The sequence below is a fragment of the Littorina saxatilis genome, linkage group LG9 (genome assembly GCF_037325665.1).
Source record: "Littorina saxatilis isolate snail1 linkage group LG9, US_GU_Lsax_2.0, whole genome shotgun sequence".
In the NCBI taxonomy this organism is placed as follows: domain Eukaryota; kingdom Metazoa; phylum Mollusca; class Gastropoda; order Littorinimorpha; family Littorinidae; genus Littorina; species Littorina saxatilis.
Window position 1 is genome coordinate 45018058 of NC_090253.1, and position 19769 is coordinate 45037826.

At 43.3% G+C, this 19769-nt stretch overlaps 3 long non-coding RNA genes across 3 annotated transcripts in view; 2 read left to right on the forward strand and 1 right to left on the reverse strand.

Annotated features, from left to right (window-relative positions):
- The window catches only part of LOC138976225 (uncharacterized), a 525645-nt gene that overhangs the window by 78469 nt on the left and 427407 nt on the right, over positions 1-19769 (forward strand). The gene's annotated exons all lie outside the window — the stretch shown is intronic.
- Positions 7433-9386, forward strand: LOC138977430 (uncharacterized). Its single transcript, XR_011459274.1, has 4 exons — positions 7433-7600; positions 7914-7988; positions 8290-8370; positions 8806-9386. It is a non-coding gene; the product is annotated as an uncharacterized lncRNA (long non-coding RNA).
- Positions 11474-13891, reverse strand: LOC138977431 (uncharacterized). The gene is made up of 3 exons (XR_011459275.1): positions 13726-13891; positions 12883-12969; positions 11474-12398 (listed from the first exon to the last, which is right to left on the reverse strand). It is a non-coding gene; the product is annotated as an uncharacterized lncRNA (long non-coding RNA).

A 19769-nucleotide genomic window follows, 5' to 3' on the forward strand; every position in this document is an offset into this window, starting at 1 on the left:
AACGCCGAAAGCGAGTTTTTGGGAGTTCCCTCGCGTGCGTCATGTCCGGTCCCCGTGACGTCACTCCCTATGACGTCACTGCCTGCTATGTTCACGTGCAGCGCGGGATCCCAGCGCGTGCCGTACAGCTTGGTGTGTGACCACCGTCAGCAGTGTGCGGACGGCAGTGATGAGACTTTCTGTGTCTATGCTCCGTGTTCCGGCTCCACCCCGGTACAGTGTGCTACATCCACCCAGGTACAGCGAGAGAGAGAGAGAGAGAGAGAGAGAGAGAGAGAGAGAGAGAGAGAGAGTGAGAGAGGGGGGAGAGAGAGAGAGAGAGAGAGAGAGAGAGTGAGAGAGGGGGGGGAGAGAGAGAGAGAGAGAGAGAGAGAGAGAGAGAGAGAGAGAGAGAGAGAGAGATGAAAATGGCAACCTGGTTGACCACGTTTTTCATAGTCATGCAGAATGTATTCGATAAGAGAGAGAGAGAGAGAGAGAGAGAGAGAGAGAGAGAGAGAGGGGGGGAGAGATAGAGAGAGAGTGAGAGATAGACATGCAGAATGTATTCGGTAAGAGAGAGAGAGAGAGAGAGAGAGGGGGGAGGGGGGAGAGAGAGAGAGAGTGATGATAGACACAGAGAGAGAGAGAGAGAGAGAGAGAGAGAGAGAGAGAGAGAGAGAGAGAGAGAGAGAGAGAGAGAGAGAGAGAGAGAGAGAGATAGTATCCATGTCACAACGTATGCATCTCACTTGCCTCTAGAAAACAGATACTAACGGCAAGCTCGTCAATCAAAATCAACTTTGTCAGATGTGTTGCTTTATCCGCAGTGTGTAGAACATGACGCCTACTGCAACAAGCAACAACAGTGCGTTGACGGCACAGACGAAGCGGACTGCCATAGCTTTTACTTATTCATTGAAATGGCCAACGCGCCTCCCCCTGCCTATATTAGATATAGACTTGCACTGTACCCCAGCTGGTATCGCAAAACCAATTTTCGAGCTGAACCAATTCCTACGTCGAATGGTGACGTGAACGGTACATTGCAGTGTGATCACACTCACTTTCAGTGCCAGGGGAACGGGTACTGTTTGCCCGTGTACATGCGCTGTAACGGGGTGGCGGACTGCCCGGGTGGCGAGGACGAAGAGGGGTGTGAAAGAGCCACCTGTCCCGGGTACTATCGCTGCAGGGGGTCCAGGGTGTGTCTGCACTGGATGTCCGTGTGTGACCATGTCTTCCACTGTCCTCAGCAGGACGACGAGCTGTACTGTCACCCCGTGACGTGTCCCGACAGCTGCACGTGTCACGGGCTGGCCTTCACGTGCAACACAACTTTCCAGGCCGCAGAGCACTCTGACCTTCGCTATCTGGACGCAGCGGGCAGTGGCATGCGTGTTGGTCAATTGTCCAACAACACTATGCTCATTCATCTGGGCCTCAGCCGTTGTGGAGTTAACAATGTGGATAATTTTACATTTCCCAATTTACGTAGTTTAGATCTGACCGATAATGTTATCAGTTCTGTCGAGGTTTTTCAATTGCTCGGACTGAGAAACTTACAGGTGTTGATTCTTTCTAGGAATCCTATAACGTCCATCTTTTCTGCTAGCCCTAACCTGACTCTGACCTTGCCTCAGGTTGAACTGTTGGATATATCCGGAGTGACACTCGATAACGTGGATTTCAGTCAATTTGTCCCTTTTCCGAATTTACAAACTCTGAATCTTTCACACAGCAACGTACGTAAAATGCGTCGAAGCGACAACGAATCTCTTCAAAACATCCGGGTTCTTGATTTTCGCGGCTGTCACGTGACCCATTTTCAGTATGACGTCATGCTGGGTTTTGAGGCGTTAGAGAGGGTGCACGCCGAGAGCTACAAGTTGTGCTGTCCGTCTATTCTGCCCACGGGGTTCAATCCTACAGACTGCCAAGCACCCACAGACCCTGTGTCCTCCTGTGATCGTCTGTTGTCATCGTCTGTTCACAGAGTTCTGCTGCCTCTCTGCTGCTGTTTGGCATTACTGGGAAATGCGGCCATTTTCATCAATAACGTCCTTGCAATCAGAAAAAATGCATTGACTGCGACAGGAGTGTTTACCACGCATCTCGCTGTGGGCGACGCTGTGATGGGTGTGTGTATTGCTGTGTTTGCTGTTGCAGACAAGCTTCACCAGGGGAGCTATGTGTTGGCAGACACTGCCTGGAGACACGGTGTTGCTTGCAGAACGGTCTCCTTCTTATTCCTGCTGTCATCTCAACTGACTGTCTCCTTTGTCGTTCTGCTCACCTTCGACAGGATGCTCCCTTTGTCATCCAAAGCCCACACGTTTTCGTTCAAGCCGGTACATGCTCATGTGATGTGCATGGTGGTTTGGGCGGTGTGTGTGCTTGTCGCGACCTTACCCTTGCTGCCTCTAGCGACATCTGGGGAACTCTTTAGTCAGACAGCGCTCTGCATTCCCCTGCCCGTGACACTGGAACTGGTGGCACAGCTAGAGGAAGCAACCTTCGTCGTCTTCGTTGTTGTTTTCAACCTTGTCCTGATGTTGTTGGCCGCAGTTGGGCTGACGTGTATTTCTATCAGACTTCCGAACACGACAGCGCTGAGTGACACTAAGAGCCTGTATAGCCCACCCAACAAGATCACAACCGCTGATAACAGTAATATTCGCGGTACAACCCTACCCGTTCCCATCAGTGACAATGCCCAGGGCTTTTCTAATACCAGAGATACCAACAGGAGAATGCAAGACCCCGACGCCACCCTGTCTTCCAGTAGCAACATATCAAGCTACACTGCCGATACCAACACAGATACTCGCGACTTACTCAGACAAGCAACGGCAAGCACACTCGTTGAAAGTTCAGGAGCCAGCAGGAGCACTAGCCAAGTCGTTCAGCACATCCCGAGTTCTCCAGCCAACACCACTCCTACCACCACACATATTCCTGACTCAGCAAGCGCTGCCATGACAACCAACACTAACAAGAGCCTCCAACGGTCTAGCCCTACAAGGTGGACTCCCACAGGCCAGGACGTCAGTCTCGCCAGGCGAGTCTTCTCCTCCTGTGTGCTGAGCGTGGTGTGCTGGCTGTCGCTGAGCCTCCTGACAGTGCTGGCGTGGCGAGGGTCCTCTCTGCCTGCTGGTGTGTACGTGCACATCGTGGTGCTGGCCCTGCCAATCACCTCGGCGCTCCGCCCCTTTCTGCACGCGCTGGGGGCGAGGGGTGAGAACAGGATGAGGGAGAGGGAGGAGAGGTGGATGGTCTACATCGCGGCACAGCGACGACAGAAGGGAAGACACTGAGGACGACGTGTTTGAGAAGAATACTCAGCTAATCAGCTTTCTTGTTTGGTTTAGTTGGTTTGCTTCCTGTTTGTGTGTGTTGGTGTTGTCTGTTTGGTCAGCTGCTGTTGTAGCTGTAGTGACTAGTGTTTGTTAGTCTTGATGGGTTTGTTTGTCTGTTTGTCTGTTTGCTAGGAAAGGCGGGGACTAATTGGTATGGATACATGAAGAAAACAATTAAGCATCTGTCTTTCAAATGTACTCGTACGTAGGTGTTCTCGTACTTCTGGTCTTTGTCAAGTGTTCTTGTTCTGCTTCACACTCACCAACAAGGGGGCCCGGTAGCTCAGTTGGTAGAGCACTGGACTTGTGATCGAAAGGTCGCAGGTTCGAATTCGGGCCGGGACGGACACGGGTCAACTTTATGTGCAGACCCAGAGGCAGAGACGGAAGCCATGTCCCACCCCCGTGTCATCACAATGGCACGTAAAAGACCTTGGTCATCCTGCCATAAGTGCAGGTGGCTGAATACACCTAAACACGCAGACACTTGGGTAGCGCGACTCCGTTGCTGCTAGCTTTCCACTGAGAGGAAACGACCCGAATTTCCCAGCGATGGGACAATAAAGTAATGAAAATGAAAATGAAATGAAAATAAGTAATATTCAACGACACGACTCACATAGCTGGTAGAACGGCCAATGTGTTGATCAATTGATTGATATCAAATTCCTTCACTGGGCGAAAAGTGGCGTTTTGTATCTTACAAAACTACTCAAAATCCCAACAAAACTTCAAGTTTCAATGGGTTTATTACATTTTGGTGTTCACAACAACGCCAGATTTTGATTGGATTTTGTTGAAGTTATCGCTGCAAAATTGCCTGGAATTTCAGCGCGTTTTGCGACGGTCAAAACATCATGTTAAACCATGTTACAGCATGTCTGTAACATGCAAAAATGCCAAGTTGTGATGGCATTAAAGCTTTGGTTTAACGCCAAGTAACATCATGTTATCGTAGACTTAACTTGCAAAACTGCTTGTTTTGGTGGTGTTACAGCTTGCTTGTAATGTGATTAACATCATGTTATTGGAAAATTTCAATAGTAAATTTTCATTTGATTAATATACTTACCCAATTCTCATAAATGCATTGACCTCAATCTCACATGCTAGATGTCGAAAAACTACTCAAATTACCTGCCCTTGCAAGGGTGGTAACCAAGCTAAAATCAGACGCCATAGCCGTTGCTATGCTCTGTACCGCCTGGTTACCCATCACCCACCGTGCACCACGTGAGCGCCGGCATCCGGAATAATCATTCGAGACTTCTCAAAAACCCTAAGGAAATTAAGTAGCGGGGATGGATGGGAGGGTATTAACTATGAGAATTGGGTAGTATTTTAATCAAATGAAAATTTACTATTGAAATTTTCCATTAGATTACATATTCTTACTCCAATTCTCATGAATGCAGATTGCTCCTAAAGGTGGAGGGAACTTAATAATGTCCCTGAGAGAACCTATCCTGCACAAACTAACGAGGGCAAGGAAATGGCCCCAACAAGGAGATGTCCAGGAGGTAAAAAATGTATGAACACGTCATCAGACCTCCAAAGGGCTGTTGGCAAAACTTCGCATAGGCGAGAGGAACACCACCAGCGAGAGAAGAACCCAAGGCTCTGGACTCCTGAACACCTGTAAAGGAACAGAGGGAGGACCGAAACGCACCCCCCCCCCCCCCCCCCTGTGTTCAATAAGCCACCACTCATAGGACTGTTTTATGAAAGTAGCAACACCTCTTGTGAGAGCCAATAAAGAGAAGACTCTTTCACCTACAGTGTAAAGAGATAAGAACATAAGCTTTTAGCTCTTTGTTCCAAATGACTGAGCGCAAATCAAAAAAGGATTTTTTTAAAAAATCCAACCAGACAGTTAGAAAATCCAAAACGCCCGGAGCGAGAATCCTCCCAAGAGGAGGGAATAAAACATCAGAGGAGATTAACCAGGTTTCTGATTCAAGGAAATCTAGCCGAAAACCACGTGAAAAAACGGAACTATAAGCTCCAAGGCTACATCCTCCGGTAAAACCCCAACAACGCATGTGCCTCACTACCCTTCAGGGCTGAGGCCCAGAGTAAGAAGAACAAAGTCCTACGCGTAAAACAAAAGGACGTCTCTAAACCTCTTAAAACAAGGTCCTTTTTGATCATGCCAGCAAGAGCGCCATGAACATCAGAAGAGAGGCCTATTTGTTCCTAAGTAGCTGAGATAGCCGAGACGCCGGAACCTCCAAAAAGAGGCCAAGCTGCCCAGAGCCGAAAAGAAACAGAGGTGATTAACCACCTGGCTTGAGAGAGGGGCGCTAAGGAGTTGCACACCCGCTCTATACGCCAATTGGCCAAGGAGGCCAATGAGGGGCATACAAAGAGAAAGTGGGGGACCTATGTGCTTCATGCACCAAGACCAGAGTCAAAACCCACGATCTGTAACACAAACAGCACAACCTCCAGCCCTGTATGCAGATGGCCCAACCCGTGTGCAAGCCCTGAGAGGTCCTGCTGAGCGAGTCGGCCAGATTATAGAGCCGGCCGGGGAGATATTCCCCTGAGAAATTGATTTAGTGTGAAAGAAACCAAATCAGAATCCCGTAAACTCTGTCTGACAGGGAGTGAGAACTTGCTACTCCCTGCTAGTTCCATAGAAAGCAACAGAAGTATTGTCCGTTGCAACCGGACATGCCTGTATATAGCCAAAAAGAAAGGCTAGTAGACTGGGGGTTCTGCGACGATGTTCTGCATGTAGTATCGCAGATAATGAATTGCCACATCGGATCGGACGATTATACCGTTCGATTCCCGGGTGAATTTGTAATCGCTTACGACACACGTTTACCAGACTTTATCATTGCCTGTTTTGTGGCAAATAAATCGAGGTATGCATGAACCGTGATGCACAGTTTACGTCAAACCATAAAGTACTGCGCAGTATTGTGTTCATTCGATTGTAAATAAACAGAAAAGTTCAACATTCTCTGTTACAGGGCTTGCCGGGCTTGCACCTACATTTCATACATCAAAACTGTTTTGACGCGTTAAACAATTTTGAAGCTAGAAATTGCTTTTGAAGCACAGGCATGTTTAAAACGATGTCTAACTTAGAGCGAGTTTATGAAATGAAAATATAATACTTTAAGAAAAACCCTGCCTTAAACATCTCTTATTTAAGTCCTGATATTCTGTCAAAATAAGTGTTGCTTTACATGCGCATGAGTGTGACTTGGATGGTGGGGGTGGGGGCGGGGTTTTGGGGGGGGGGGGGGGTTCCCGTTTCTACCTCTACCCGCTCCGACACACAAAGCTCCTCTACCGTGTTCTTGGCTGTCAAAAAAAACAAAAAAACATTTTTATGTAAAATTTTAATGGACAATAAAGTGTTGTTATTGGCTCACGTAAGTGTAGCCTATGCGATCGTAACTTTGTCTGTCTGTGCGTGCGTGCGTGTGTATGTCTGTGGTAGAAACTTTAACATTTGACTGAACACCGAAATACTAGTTTTACCTGGTCATTATTTAAGCAACAGCTTCAAAGTTTTGAAGCAATGATCAACATTTCGTCGGCACGTATGTAGTTACAGTGTGTATCCAAAGAAAACGGGTGGTAGGTTTTTTTTTTTTTTGGGGGGGGGGGGTAAAAACAGGTGACTGGTTTGTGTCGTGTGTGGTATGTAGACCAGGTCAGGGGTCAAGGTTAGGTCAGATCGCGTGAAGGATTGTGGTATAGATACAGTTATCACCGAGCTGCAGTTCGCCGATTCGGAGAAGACGATTTCACATTGTTCGGTTTCGTAGCTCCAGAAAAATAGATAAAGAAGATACCAAAGGAGATTTCCTACAGGTTAATCTGCACAGCGTGTTTCCAGTGTCTGCGCGAAGAAGCGCAGCGCTGTCGAAAGCGCAGTGTCGATCTGGCCATCTCAGGCAGTCGTGTCCCCGTAAGTAGGCTACAGACAGACAGATCTAGATCTAGTGTGTCGCACTCTTGCACCGTGTCACCTATGCTTACTGTGTGTGTGTGTGTGTGTGTGTGTGTGTGTGTGTGTGTGTGTGTGTGTGTGTGTGTGTGTGTGTGTGTGTGTGTGTGTGTGTGACCATAGATATCCTTGACAGGATCGCCAACTCCGCGCGTGCGCTAGCGCTGGCCCTCTTATCGAACTCCCGTCTGCGGCTGCGAGAGGTTTTGACAGAATCTTCACTTCCGGTGCAGTCGTTCAACACATGGAGAAGATGGAGAATTTCGAAGGGGAGGTGGAGTTTGTGGCTGAGGTAAGTGAAAAGCAAACAAAGCAATACAAAAAGATCATTACTGATGATTGAAATGAGTCATGTGAATCAACAATAAAGATTGATTGTGGACGGCACGTCATTATTTGTTTTTAACACTTGAAACGCGAGAGCATCTGACCCACTGGAAAAACCGAAGCTGTGCACGCAAGCTGATCAGCAGATCGTTTTTCTGCAGAATTCTCGCTCACATCGGCCACTATTTTGACAAATTTGCAACAGAACAATTTCTGAATGTTAGAAATTCGGCTGTAGATTTATACCCTTTCTATTCCATGGTTGTTGGTTTTTTCAGGGGGAAAGTACCGACATCTCAATCGCTGAAAAGATAACAGCATCACCACAAAAGAAACTGCAAGAATTGCCAAAAGTAAGTAAAAATATTGACAGATCTATGTAAAAGACTATGTATGAAAATTTAGAACTAGAACAACAGATATTCAAGAAATAACCGATAAGTGATATAACTGAACCATTGATTGATTTGAATGTACATCATGCATGAAAGTTAAAAATGGTGCAGGAACTGAAGTCAGATCAACACATCAAAAAGATCAGTGCAATATATTTGTTTTCTCTCCCCTCTAGCATAATTCTGTTATGATATATGCTTGATGTCTTCTGTTGTTTTTATATTCATTGTCACTTCTAAATTGCATGCTTTATTGCAGAACGCTTGTGCATCTATCAAGAATGACAACTGCCTTTCACCGGAGCTCAGAGAGCTTGTCGACCAATTCAGTAATTGAAAAGTTTTTGAGTAAGGCGGTATAACAAAAAATCAGCTTGCAAAGTCCCAGTACCTGAAAGATCACTTTCCATCATAGTTTTCGAGCAAAAATACTGCTTCGTTGCACAGAGAGGCTACTGTTTAAAAATATTTTAGGTACATACCTGCCACTACAATATTTCATGTGTTTTTTAGGATCATTAATAGCACATGTCATAGTTGTAAGACATGATAAGGATTCATGAAAGTGGTTTGTCAACACGTTCTATAACGACAAATGGAATACAAAATGTAATATGTTCACATCCATTCATGTAAAGTGTAGTTTTGGGTTGTTGTCGTGTGTTGTTGGTTTTGATTGTGTGCATGCATCTACATCTTCAGTTTCACTCTTGGGTTGATTTCTGCTATATTTGTATGTTGTTTTAATTATAATATTTTATTTTCTGTGTTTTAGGTGCAGATCTGGAAGAGAAACTTCTGCTTCTTAATGACTGCCTAGTTCCCCGAGGCAAGGTTGGGAATGCTGCCAAGGAGAAGGCGTGGGCCAGGTACTACTCTGCTTTTTCAACCCAGCATTCAGGCATTACTGAGTTGACAGTATCCCCTGCAGCTTCAGCCTGGATTGCCTTGAACTTTTTTATACTGTTGGTGTCTTAAAGGCCTATGAAGAAAAACTAGGGAACCAGTAAGTGCATTAGAAATCAAAGAGGATGAAGAGGACAATGCAAAGTATGTTGGAGGATGTGTTGCCAAAAAGCTAAAACAGAGAGTTTGGTGTCTCCAAAAGAGTGCGTACAGAGATGAGAAATTGCAGTGTTTGGAAGCCCTGACTTGCTCACCTGAATCCTACAGTGAAGAGAGTGAAACCACCCCTGACATGACAAGCATGCTGAACAAGGGCAAACTGACCTTTGTCAAGCCCAATGTATTGCAGATGTGTCTGTCCATGCAACACAAAGAAAACATCTTAAACAGAATGAGGCAAAGCGTTGATGATATCAAATAACCAAAGGGAAGTAATTGCTCTTTATTCATACGACATGACTGTATATTGCTATTTCATATGTTACGTGGATTTCCATTGGTCAATTGGGCAAAACTGAGCTCAGTGCAAAAGTGATATCGACGACATTTCCGTCGATATCAGTTTTGATATCGACGACCTCTTTATTGCTTCCCCACTTCAAAAACAAAAACACCTATATTTAAAAACAAACAAATATATATGAAATGTAATTATCCCAGAATTTAGTTGAGCAAGTGACTAAAGACTTTTTGAAAGGAAAGACATTTTAAAATACTGAAAAGTACAAGAAAAGGGTGAACAAAAAGAAATAATAATCAGAGGGAGGAATATGGAACAGCCAAAACTGAGACAAATACTTTTGTAATTTCTTTACAGAAAATACAAAATGTCCAGAGAATTAGCAATATATCTAACATTGACTGACTGTGTGATGATATCTTCTGCCATTGGTCTGTTTCGACAGTGATATCAAAATCTCGACCTCCGGTCTCGATTTTGATATCACTGTCTCAACAGACCATAGCAGAAGATATCATCACACAGTCCGTCAATATTGGGTAGTAATAGAGTAAGCGAGAGTTGTACAAAACCTTTTCTCCTGGCACCTGAGAGAATAACAAGCATTGAAATATACAAGCGACTTTCATCCTCTCGTGCCAGGAGAAAAGGTTCCGTACAACTCTGGCTCAATCTATTAGACATGTTGTATGCATAAAGAGCGATTACTTCCCTTTGGTAATTTGATGTCCATGGAACAGATTTTCTGGGAAACCTGTGCATCAACACACAGGCAAAAGCAGATGACTTTATTGAACCATGCAGGAACAGTGATGCTGTTCCGGTGTGTTTTTATGACACTTTGTATTCATTTGATCTTTCACAGGCTGTTCAAGAAGACACTTTGGAAAAAATGAAATGTACATGGAAAGAAAAGAGTTTGAGGAAAAAGCTGAAAATATACAATGTTGGACAAAATGAAATGTACATGGAAAGAAAAGAGTTTGAGGAAAAAGCTGAAAACATCCAATGTTGAGAACAATCAGGAAGGATCTCTGTAGTGTGTTGTGTATGATCTTTCTTCATGCAGTACAGACTATCCTATCTGATCAAATGCATGTACATTGAATTTGAACTTCTTGATTGTTGACTTAGATGTCGATTTTTGGTGTTAAAATCTGCTGTCGTTAAAATGTACTTCTCTTCCTTTTCAGTTCAGTATTGTATCACATGGCTTGTTCAGTGCCTGTTCTGTATTTTCATGCATGAGTCCATGTAAATTTAAGTCTGCAACATGAAAAATTGAAACATATTCATTTTGCTATGGTTCAAACCTAATTCCTTTGTGTACTTGTTCAATATATATTTTTGACAGCGAGATATTTTGCAAACAGTTTTCATTTCAAAATCAATTGTCAGCCACTTGATAAATGTCTTGCATCGATGCGTCTGATTTTTTTTTTATGTTGACCACTATGTACACTGGAATTTGCTTTGCTTTCCCAATAGAACATGTTCAGTGGCATACCAGCAACACTTCGTTAACGTTTGAATGGAATTGGAAGTTGTATGAACTCAAATAGAGCATATGTATCTTTGGTCACAGTGACACACACACACACCATACAGTGACAATTAATGCAGGGCCGGACTACCGGGGGGGGGGGGGGGGTTATGAGGTTGTGCAACACCCCCCCCCCCCCTAGCCTAAACATGTACCTCACTTATTTAAAAAAAAAGTATTATTGTTTATTTTATGCTGTTTCATGCAAGGAGCGACCATTTTCCTATCTCAGAATATGACCTACCCTTCAGCTTCTGGGGGCGAAGCCCCCTGACCCCCACAAGGGGCAGAGGAACATCCCCCTGGACCACCACTGGCACCCCCCCCCCCTCTTTGCCTAGTCCGGCCCTGTAATGTACCAACATTCACTATCTCACTCAGTCTCAATTCGCACAATTGGACACAAGAAAGATTCCTATTCATACACATATATTTAATCAATGAAGTAGATACATTCTCAAACAAAGTTTCAACATGTTGCACCCAAATTAAAGCATAAATTCTTGTGACATTTAATTTATTTAATTAATTAACGGGAATTAATCAATGCTTTAATTTGGGAGTTTGAAATGTGTCGCAATAAGTTCTTGGCCAAGTTTATTTACAAATTACATTCTCTGCTAAAGAGCTTTACAGTCAAATCAAATTTTCCACACCTAATCTATAAAACACAACATTCCAAATGCAAAACAAAAAAAATCATTCTCTTGGCTCAGAATTGGTGTCGAATAATTGTGACACAAAGCGATTTACTGAAAATGTTACTTGTCACTCACTTCGACACTGTCGCCAAGCCAGTCTAAACTGCAGCACGCTGCTTCGGGAGGGACTTTTTCCTTTACACTTTAAATCCAAACACCATCAGCTGCGTAGAAAAATCACTGAAAATGCTGACTCAAAGTCAAACCTTAACCAAGCTGGCCTCCAGGCTCCAGCACAACAACCTTAACTCGATAAGAACGCTGTCTCTTTGTTCAAATAATCTTTACTCAAACAATGACCACGGTTCTGCAATCAAAGAAGGGAAATGAACTATGTTGACTAATAGCATTAGGCAACATGGAACTGACTATTGATGTACGATTATGACTCAGCTAAATGTGTAAAGATAAAGATACTGCGCATGGACAGAAGCTTGTGACTATGCATGAACAACACTATGATTGAATTATGAAGTAGCTTAATTGCATAGAACAGAACTTACAGATAAATGAGGTGAAAGGTTCTTTCTGCAGTGCACGTGTTTCATTTGCGGCCATCTTTGATCTAGAGCTTTCAAGGAGTAATGTCCCTTGACTAAACTGTCTATTTGCAGGAATAGATCGTAATCAGTTATTAACCAGGTTCTCCTCGTTCTTCGCGAGGCACCACGGCTCGGGAAGCTGCTGTACATCACGACACAGTTCTTCAAAGTTGTAGTTGCAACAACCTCTGGCAATTCTGGTGCGGGACGGAATGTCTGAAAAAAAGCAGAACAATAAACCCTTAGTAAAACTAAATTTCTAGAGAAATAAGTCTAACTGTCCATAAAAATAGCTGGATGATAGCTATTAATGGCAGTTGATAGACGTTTAAAGTTGAACGATTTGGTGGAGAATAGGGATTGTGTTTTGCAAACAGATATTGATGATTTGATAAAAAAAAAAATAACTTGATGTTCGATACTGCATGCAAATTAGATGTTGAAAAAAACTAGAAATAAGAAATGGAATCAGAAAGTTTCTGGTATTTAACCTTGAACCTAGGGAGACAACCCTCGCTCTCGTTAAAACAGTAAACTTTAAGTCAATAAATGTAAAAAGTAACACACCTACCATTACCAACCAAAATGTGCGTGGCATTGTCAATGTCATTATTGAACTTATTTTGTGTGTGCCTGATAAAAACAAAATGTTGTATTAACATGCATTTCAACCATTTGATTTTGAATAAATTGTACTTACTGGTTCACGTCTTGCATGTGTCTTCGATGTCTCAATTGACTTCTGTGGCATGATCTCAGTGGGAAGACTTCCTTGGATGAGTCGGCCCTGCCAATATCAAGTAGAAAAACCAATTATCATTTAATTTTATTTATACTGAACCATTCGGTACCGCTATCAGTATCACTAGCGAGCCAGGGTTCCAACTATATATTACCATTAGTATTAGGAAGATGATCCTGATTCAGATGTGTATACAAGCATCACCAAATAAGACAAATAAATAGCAGCAATGTCTGGAAATGGGAGCCAAAAATATTACCTTTTGAAGGTTTACTAAGTACAAACACATTCAGAATTTCACAGAGATAAAGAGGTCTTGTTTTCTTTTTCGTGTGACTTCCTACCACCAAATCTGTTTTTGTTCAAAGTATTAATGACAAGAAAGCCATTTAAAATATATTGCACCAGGTTTTAGATAAAATTGTGTGCAGGACATGATGTAAGGGGCGAGGGTTACTTTTTCAATTTCACTTTCAGCAGCCCCAAAATCGCTTCTTTTTTTTAAATCGTAAAATAAACATTTCTGTGCCGATCTTCAACATTTTAACTGTTCTAGAATTGAGAGAATGTATTCCACCATAAGAACTCCGAAATAAATCCAAAGAAAAATATTGTTGCCCTATGCTAACAGTACTTAGACTTGAACTTGAAGCAACATGAACATGCACTGAGGTTCACGAATGTTCAGGTGTTCAGCAAGAACTTTGATGTAAAACAAACTGACAATATTTGTGGCAATACTACAATACACGATAATTCGAAATCACCATGAGTATCATTATTATGAAGAACATGACATACCGTATTTGAAGCAGTTCTCATTGAAGTCGAGTGACGTGCACAGATCTTCGCTCTCTCTGGGTTGAAAAGCTTGTCAGATTTTGCTTGTGAACGCAGCTCGCCATTCATCATTTTTTTTCCTTTTCTCGGCAACACACGAAACGTCAAAAGATTAGAGCACCTTCAACGATCTGCTCTACAGTTCTAAATTGCACAGTAAGAACCAGGCATGATGATGACAGCCAATGAAACACAACAAACTGGTCACACGAAGTTTAAAAACAATGGCCGTCTGCTAGGAAAAAACTCACACCGGAAGTAAATATTCTGTCAAATTTGTCTTTTCCACTTTCCGCTACTTGCTGAGCGCGCGCAACGAGTTGGCGATCCTGTCAATACACATCTATGGTGTGACGGAGTGATTGAGTTTGTGTTACTGTTTGTTGATTTCTTACGTGAGCCTTGAAGGCTTAGCCTCTCCTCTTGTTGTTATTGTTATTGTCTGCTTGTTTTCTGTGAGCCTGCACTTCCAAGTTTATCAGGAATCCACATTTTTGTGTGCGTTGTTGTTTTATTAAAGTTGAATAATGTAGACAACACAAAATATTCACTAGTACTCTACTTATGTACACTAGTGCGTCACCATAAATAGGACCTTATGTGACAATTCTGTTTGTTTTTTTGTTTCGTGTTGCTTTTCTGGCTTCAAAACTAAGTCTGTTCGTTCTAATTTGTTTTCCACACAGTGTAGTCATGGCAATTACATTTGACCCGTGCATTGATCTTCTAGACTTCATAATGTATCCTGCGATGTAGTTCATATCCAAAATACCTGAATACCCAGCTCCTCTGCCGTCTTCTTGGCTGTCTGCTTGTTATCTGTGAGCCTGTATACGTACCTCCGAGTTTATCAGGAATCCACCTTAATTTGAACCACTCTGAACTTTGTGGCGATCTATATTCCCCAGGGTACACTGACAGACCAGGACAGGCGTGTTGTTCGGTGGCGTTACGTTGCTAATGCATCACTGTCGCTCCTCATCTGTTGCAGATTTTCTGCTACATAAATACTGCGCTGCATTCAGCCAGGGACAGTATAACAAGTAACAGCTTCTGTCAATTAGTCATTATCTGTTTTGAGATAATTGTTCGTGGCCTGTTAGCTGTCGGAGGTCCTGCGGTGAGTGCATCACGCTGCGCCCTGTCTGGTCCAGGGTTCGATCCCCGGTTGGGGCAGAGAGATAGAGAGAGAGAGAGAGAGAGAGAGAGAGAGAGAGAGAGGAGAGAGAGGAGGGAGAGAGAGAGAGAGAGAGAGAGAGGAGGGAGAGAGAGAGAGAGAGGAGGGAGAGAGATGGAGAGAGAGAGAGGAGGGGGAGAGAGATGGAGAGAGGAGGGAGAGAGAGAGAGAGAGGAGGGAGAGAGAGAGAGAGAGAGAGGAGGGAGAGAGAGGGAGAGAGGGGGTGGAGACAAACAGTTAGACAGAGAGAGGGGCAGACAGAGAGAGAGAGATTGGACAGACAAAGAGAGAGACAGAGACAAAGACACACAGAGAGGCAGTTAAAGAGAGAGACAGATACATACAGAGACAGAACTCAGAACTCAGAAATGTATTACACAAGGATAAAGGTTTTAGGCTGAGCCTGATGTTCCAACCTGTCCTTTCAGCATAATGTCATCAGAGAGGGGGAGAGAGAGAGGGGGAGAGAGAGAGAGATAGAGGCAGACAGAGAGAGAGACAGAAATAGAGAGAGATAGGGGTAGAGACAAAGAGAAAGACAGAGAGAGAGGGGCAGATAGAGAGTGAGGGGGGAGAAACAAAGAGAGAGACTGAGAGAGGAAGACAGAGAGAGAGGGGGGGAAGACAGAGAGAGAGGTAGACAGAGATAGAGAGAGACAGAAAAAAAGAGAGAGACAGAGCAAGACAAAGACACAGAGAGAGACAGAGACTCTCTCAGTCTCTCCTCTCTCTCTCTCTCTCTCTCTCTCTCTCTCTCTCTCTCTCTCTCTCTCTCTCTCTCTCTCTCTCTCTCTCCCTCTCTCACCAACACTCGCTACGGACCATCATACAAGAGAAATAAATAAAGCCGTCGAATATGTAACTACTAGGTTCCTAAGGTCAAAAACACAAGACCTCTCGACATTATTTACACTGCCACAAACCATCTGGAAAAGAAGTGGTACTTTATATTATTCCGATACGAGTTCAATAACGCTATTCCAACGTTAAGAGGTTGGGTGTCCCTTTAGAGTTTCTGTTAGAGAGAAAACACTTATTAGTATACTCAATAGTAAGGACTAAGTCAAGGGAGTGTGCTATGGTGTGGACCTCTTTCATGGTATGAAAGCTGGATGTGTACAGTAGAACCTTCCACGTAAGACCTCCACAAATCTGAGAAAATCCTGTCTTAAAAAGAAGGGAGTCTTAAAATGGGGGTAAATTTACAGCGGTTATGAACAGAAAAACTGAGAAAACATGGTCTTAAAAGGGGGGGTTAATTATAAATTATATGCCTTAATTAGAAGTGTTATGAGTTGTGGTGAAAAGATAAGACTCCCGAGTTACCGAGTTGTATATTAAAAGCTTTTTTTCTCCATGAATTCCAAAGAAAAACAATATGTTATAGTTTTCATTCATTAGCAGTGTCATGAGTTGTAGAGAAAAGAAAAGACTCCCGAGTTACCGAGTTGTATATTGAAAGCTTTTTTCTCTCCATAAATTCCAAAGAATAATATTGTACGTGTCTGTTTTGAACCGCGATGTCCTATAATTTGAAAGAACAATTGCCATATGACACTATAACACTACTTCAAGTTTCAGTATTTCATCATAATTATGTGTAACGGTTTGCAAATCCACATCGAGGTTTCTGTTTACTATTGAAAACCCATGTATGTATTATTAGCCAAAAAGACGAAACACCATTGGTCCCTTCCGTTTGTATCCGGTCGATTTTGAGCGTCGGTCACGTGATCCCTGTAAAAGAAGTCTTTAATCCGAAAGAAGATCAAGATAGTCAAGTGAACGGCCTTAACTGGCATAGAAAGTTTGAATGAAATGACACGGGAATTAATGCTTTAATCTGGGTGCGAAATGTGTCGCAATAATGTTTTGGCTACGTTTATGTTACTCTGCTGTTACACATATGAATCGTATGCATTTAGAGCGCTTACTTCCATTTGTTTATCAAACCATTGTCAAAAGATTCGGGTCGAATCCTCCCAGTGGAAAGCTAGCCGCAATAGGAGTCGCGCTAGCTATGTAGGGGAAGGGCTCCTAATATGGACCGCTTTTTTGTTTCATGCTGATAACTAGCTTGTTTTCTTGCGAAGAAGTTTCATTTTGTGTTTGGTAGTCCGTCTCTCTTAGGTTAACCGTTAGGCTTAATTAGAGTAAAATAGCTTTGATAGACATTCAGCAAAAATGAAATACAGAAAAAATCACAAATGGTCCATATTAGGAGCCTGGGCGCCTAATATGGACCAGTGGAGAGGCCTTCACGAATCACTGTAAAAAGCCCCCTATACTTCAAAATAACAACTTAGTGTGCAAGTCAGACTAAATAAAATATTCTTTAGATTGATCTGTTTTGGGTTGATGAGAGCATTATTTAAAGCACACCAGGAAACTAAAGAAGCTTGTCAAAAACATAGTGAAAATAAGTGAAATTATCAACGTCCACGAAAAGAAGACTATTTGTTATATATTTTTGATATCTCGAGGGTTAGTTAGAGGTTATTTTCAGCAAGCTTCTTAATGAATTAATGAAAATAGCCTTTAGCTTTTATTTTCTTCGATTTGTTGAAGGTGGTCCATATTAGGGGACTCACACATACTTTGAGATTTTGCTATTATTTTTGTGTGCAGTAAAAACTCGGGGTCAACACTGCTAAAATGTAACAAATACAGTCTTAGCTGTCATATATAGCACGTTTGGTGTGATAAAAGCTTTGGCTGTGGACAGAAACGAGTCCGTTTTAGGCAGCAAATTTAGAGTGACCGCTGCCAAAAGTGGAAAAAAGAGAAAAAGCCTAACGGTTTTGAGGTTTGTGTTTCTGCAACTGTTTTGACATGTGCAAGTTATCCAGAGAGGGTGAATACAGCGAATGAAATTGTTTTGAGCGCTCTAGCGCCGCTAGTTTGTCAGAACTGAAGGTGGTCCATATTAGGAGCCGGTCCATATTAGGAGCCTTTCCCCTATATGCGTTTTTATCTGTTATCAGCCACCCGCGCTTTCTGACAGAATTATCGGTCTTTTCCGTGCCACAACATCTCCATGGATACCGTCTCAGAGTTGCGCATAATGTTGACCCGTGTCCATCCCAGCCTGGGTTCGAACCAGGATCGTCCTAGGGTCACGAGTCCAGTACCGTGGCTTTGCCAACTATGCACGAGAAAGTTATCAACCGAGTGGGAGCCAGCGGGGGTGTCGGAGTGGTTGAAATTGAGGTTTCATGTTTGTGATGTTAAAGGCAGAGTAAGCCTCCCGTAAACCATCACAGATACGGTCAGGCTTTTACACACAGTACAAACACCCTTTCATTTAAACACTCACCAATTGAGAACATCCTAGGTGCCCTCCGTAAAGAGCGAACAATGTTCAAAGAATTTATTTTTGCGTGGTTTATCTTACCCCTGAGCCATCGTGAACCCGTGTGATCCAGTTTTCCCTTTTCACAATGCAGTCGTCATAGTTAGTCATTTGAATGCGACTCGACGTAAGCTTATCTACAATAGCACGTTTTTTTATGCACGAAACAACGGCTGTGGTTCACAAGAACTCTAGCGATGGCTTGTGACTGTTGAGAGGAACGGCGATTTGCACTGATAAACCGGCCGTCGTCTGCTACGACCCTTGCGTGACCCTGCTTCCGGGCTTTTCTTTTTTTAAACTTTCACAACTTCGAATTGTTCTGATCTTGTCTTGATGAAAAACGAATTCTTTTATGATTAAAGAATGGTTGTGTAACAAGCTGTCAATTTATTATTTAGATTTTAAAAGTTAGGTCTAGCGCAAAAACGAGGCGCCGTTGTTGTTAACGGAACAAGTCTACGAAAATAAATTCTTGGAAAATGTCTCACGCTCGACAGAAAGCAGCCAGGATGTTCCCGTTCGGTGAGCGTTCAAATGGAAGTATGCTTGTACTGTATTTAGACGCTCGGGGAGCTCTGTGATGGTTTACGGGAGGCTTACTGTGCCTTTAACCAATCCGACCCAGCAGCTGGCTCCCACCCGGTCGGTAACGTGGTCCTACACCTTAGCCAAGGGACTCTAATATGACGCTTGAATTATACAAAAAACGACGGCTTATTTCCGCCGTTGCCTCTTCGGCGCCATCACCAACCTGTGCCTGCGGTCAAGAAGACCAAACAGCGGAACACATCTTACAGTAATGTCCCTTACTAGATGAGGAACGAAAAGAAGTGTGGCCGTCACCAACTCCCTTGCAGACCAAACTATACGGCAGTCGACAGGAGTTGGAGAAAACGACAACATTTATCACCAGTGCTGGACTGATCGTGTAACCTCTGCGAACGCCAAGAAGAAGAAGAAGAAGAAGCCTCTTCGCGGTCAACTACCGCTTTAAAGGCCGAGGGTCGGGTATAAAAGCAGAGCGGCGCGTGGCATTTCAGACTAATGTCCAACCCTTTTCAGGAAACGAGCTCTCACTTGAAATATCATTTTCAAAAATACTCTGTCTATACCAAACTCAAAAGCACCATTTTTGTCAGGCAAACATTTCAAGGTGTACACCATACATGCACCTCAAAAAGTGTGTATAATAAGCCCTGGATAACGTACTTTCAGAAAAAAATTCACTCACCAAATTTGAATTCAAAATCAAACGGCTGTCAGTCGTAGTGGACTGGGCGGAGCTAAAGACACGAGAAAGATAATGTCCACGCACCGCTCATTCCTTTACGGCACACACACCCGCAACACAACGTTTACCAGATGTTGCCTGACCCCAAAGTTCCGGTCACTCCGCGCACTTGCAGCCGCGGCATGGATGCTACATGACACCACTGGCTAATCTGCCTGAGCAGAGTGAAATACTTTCAATGA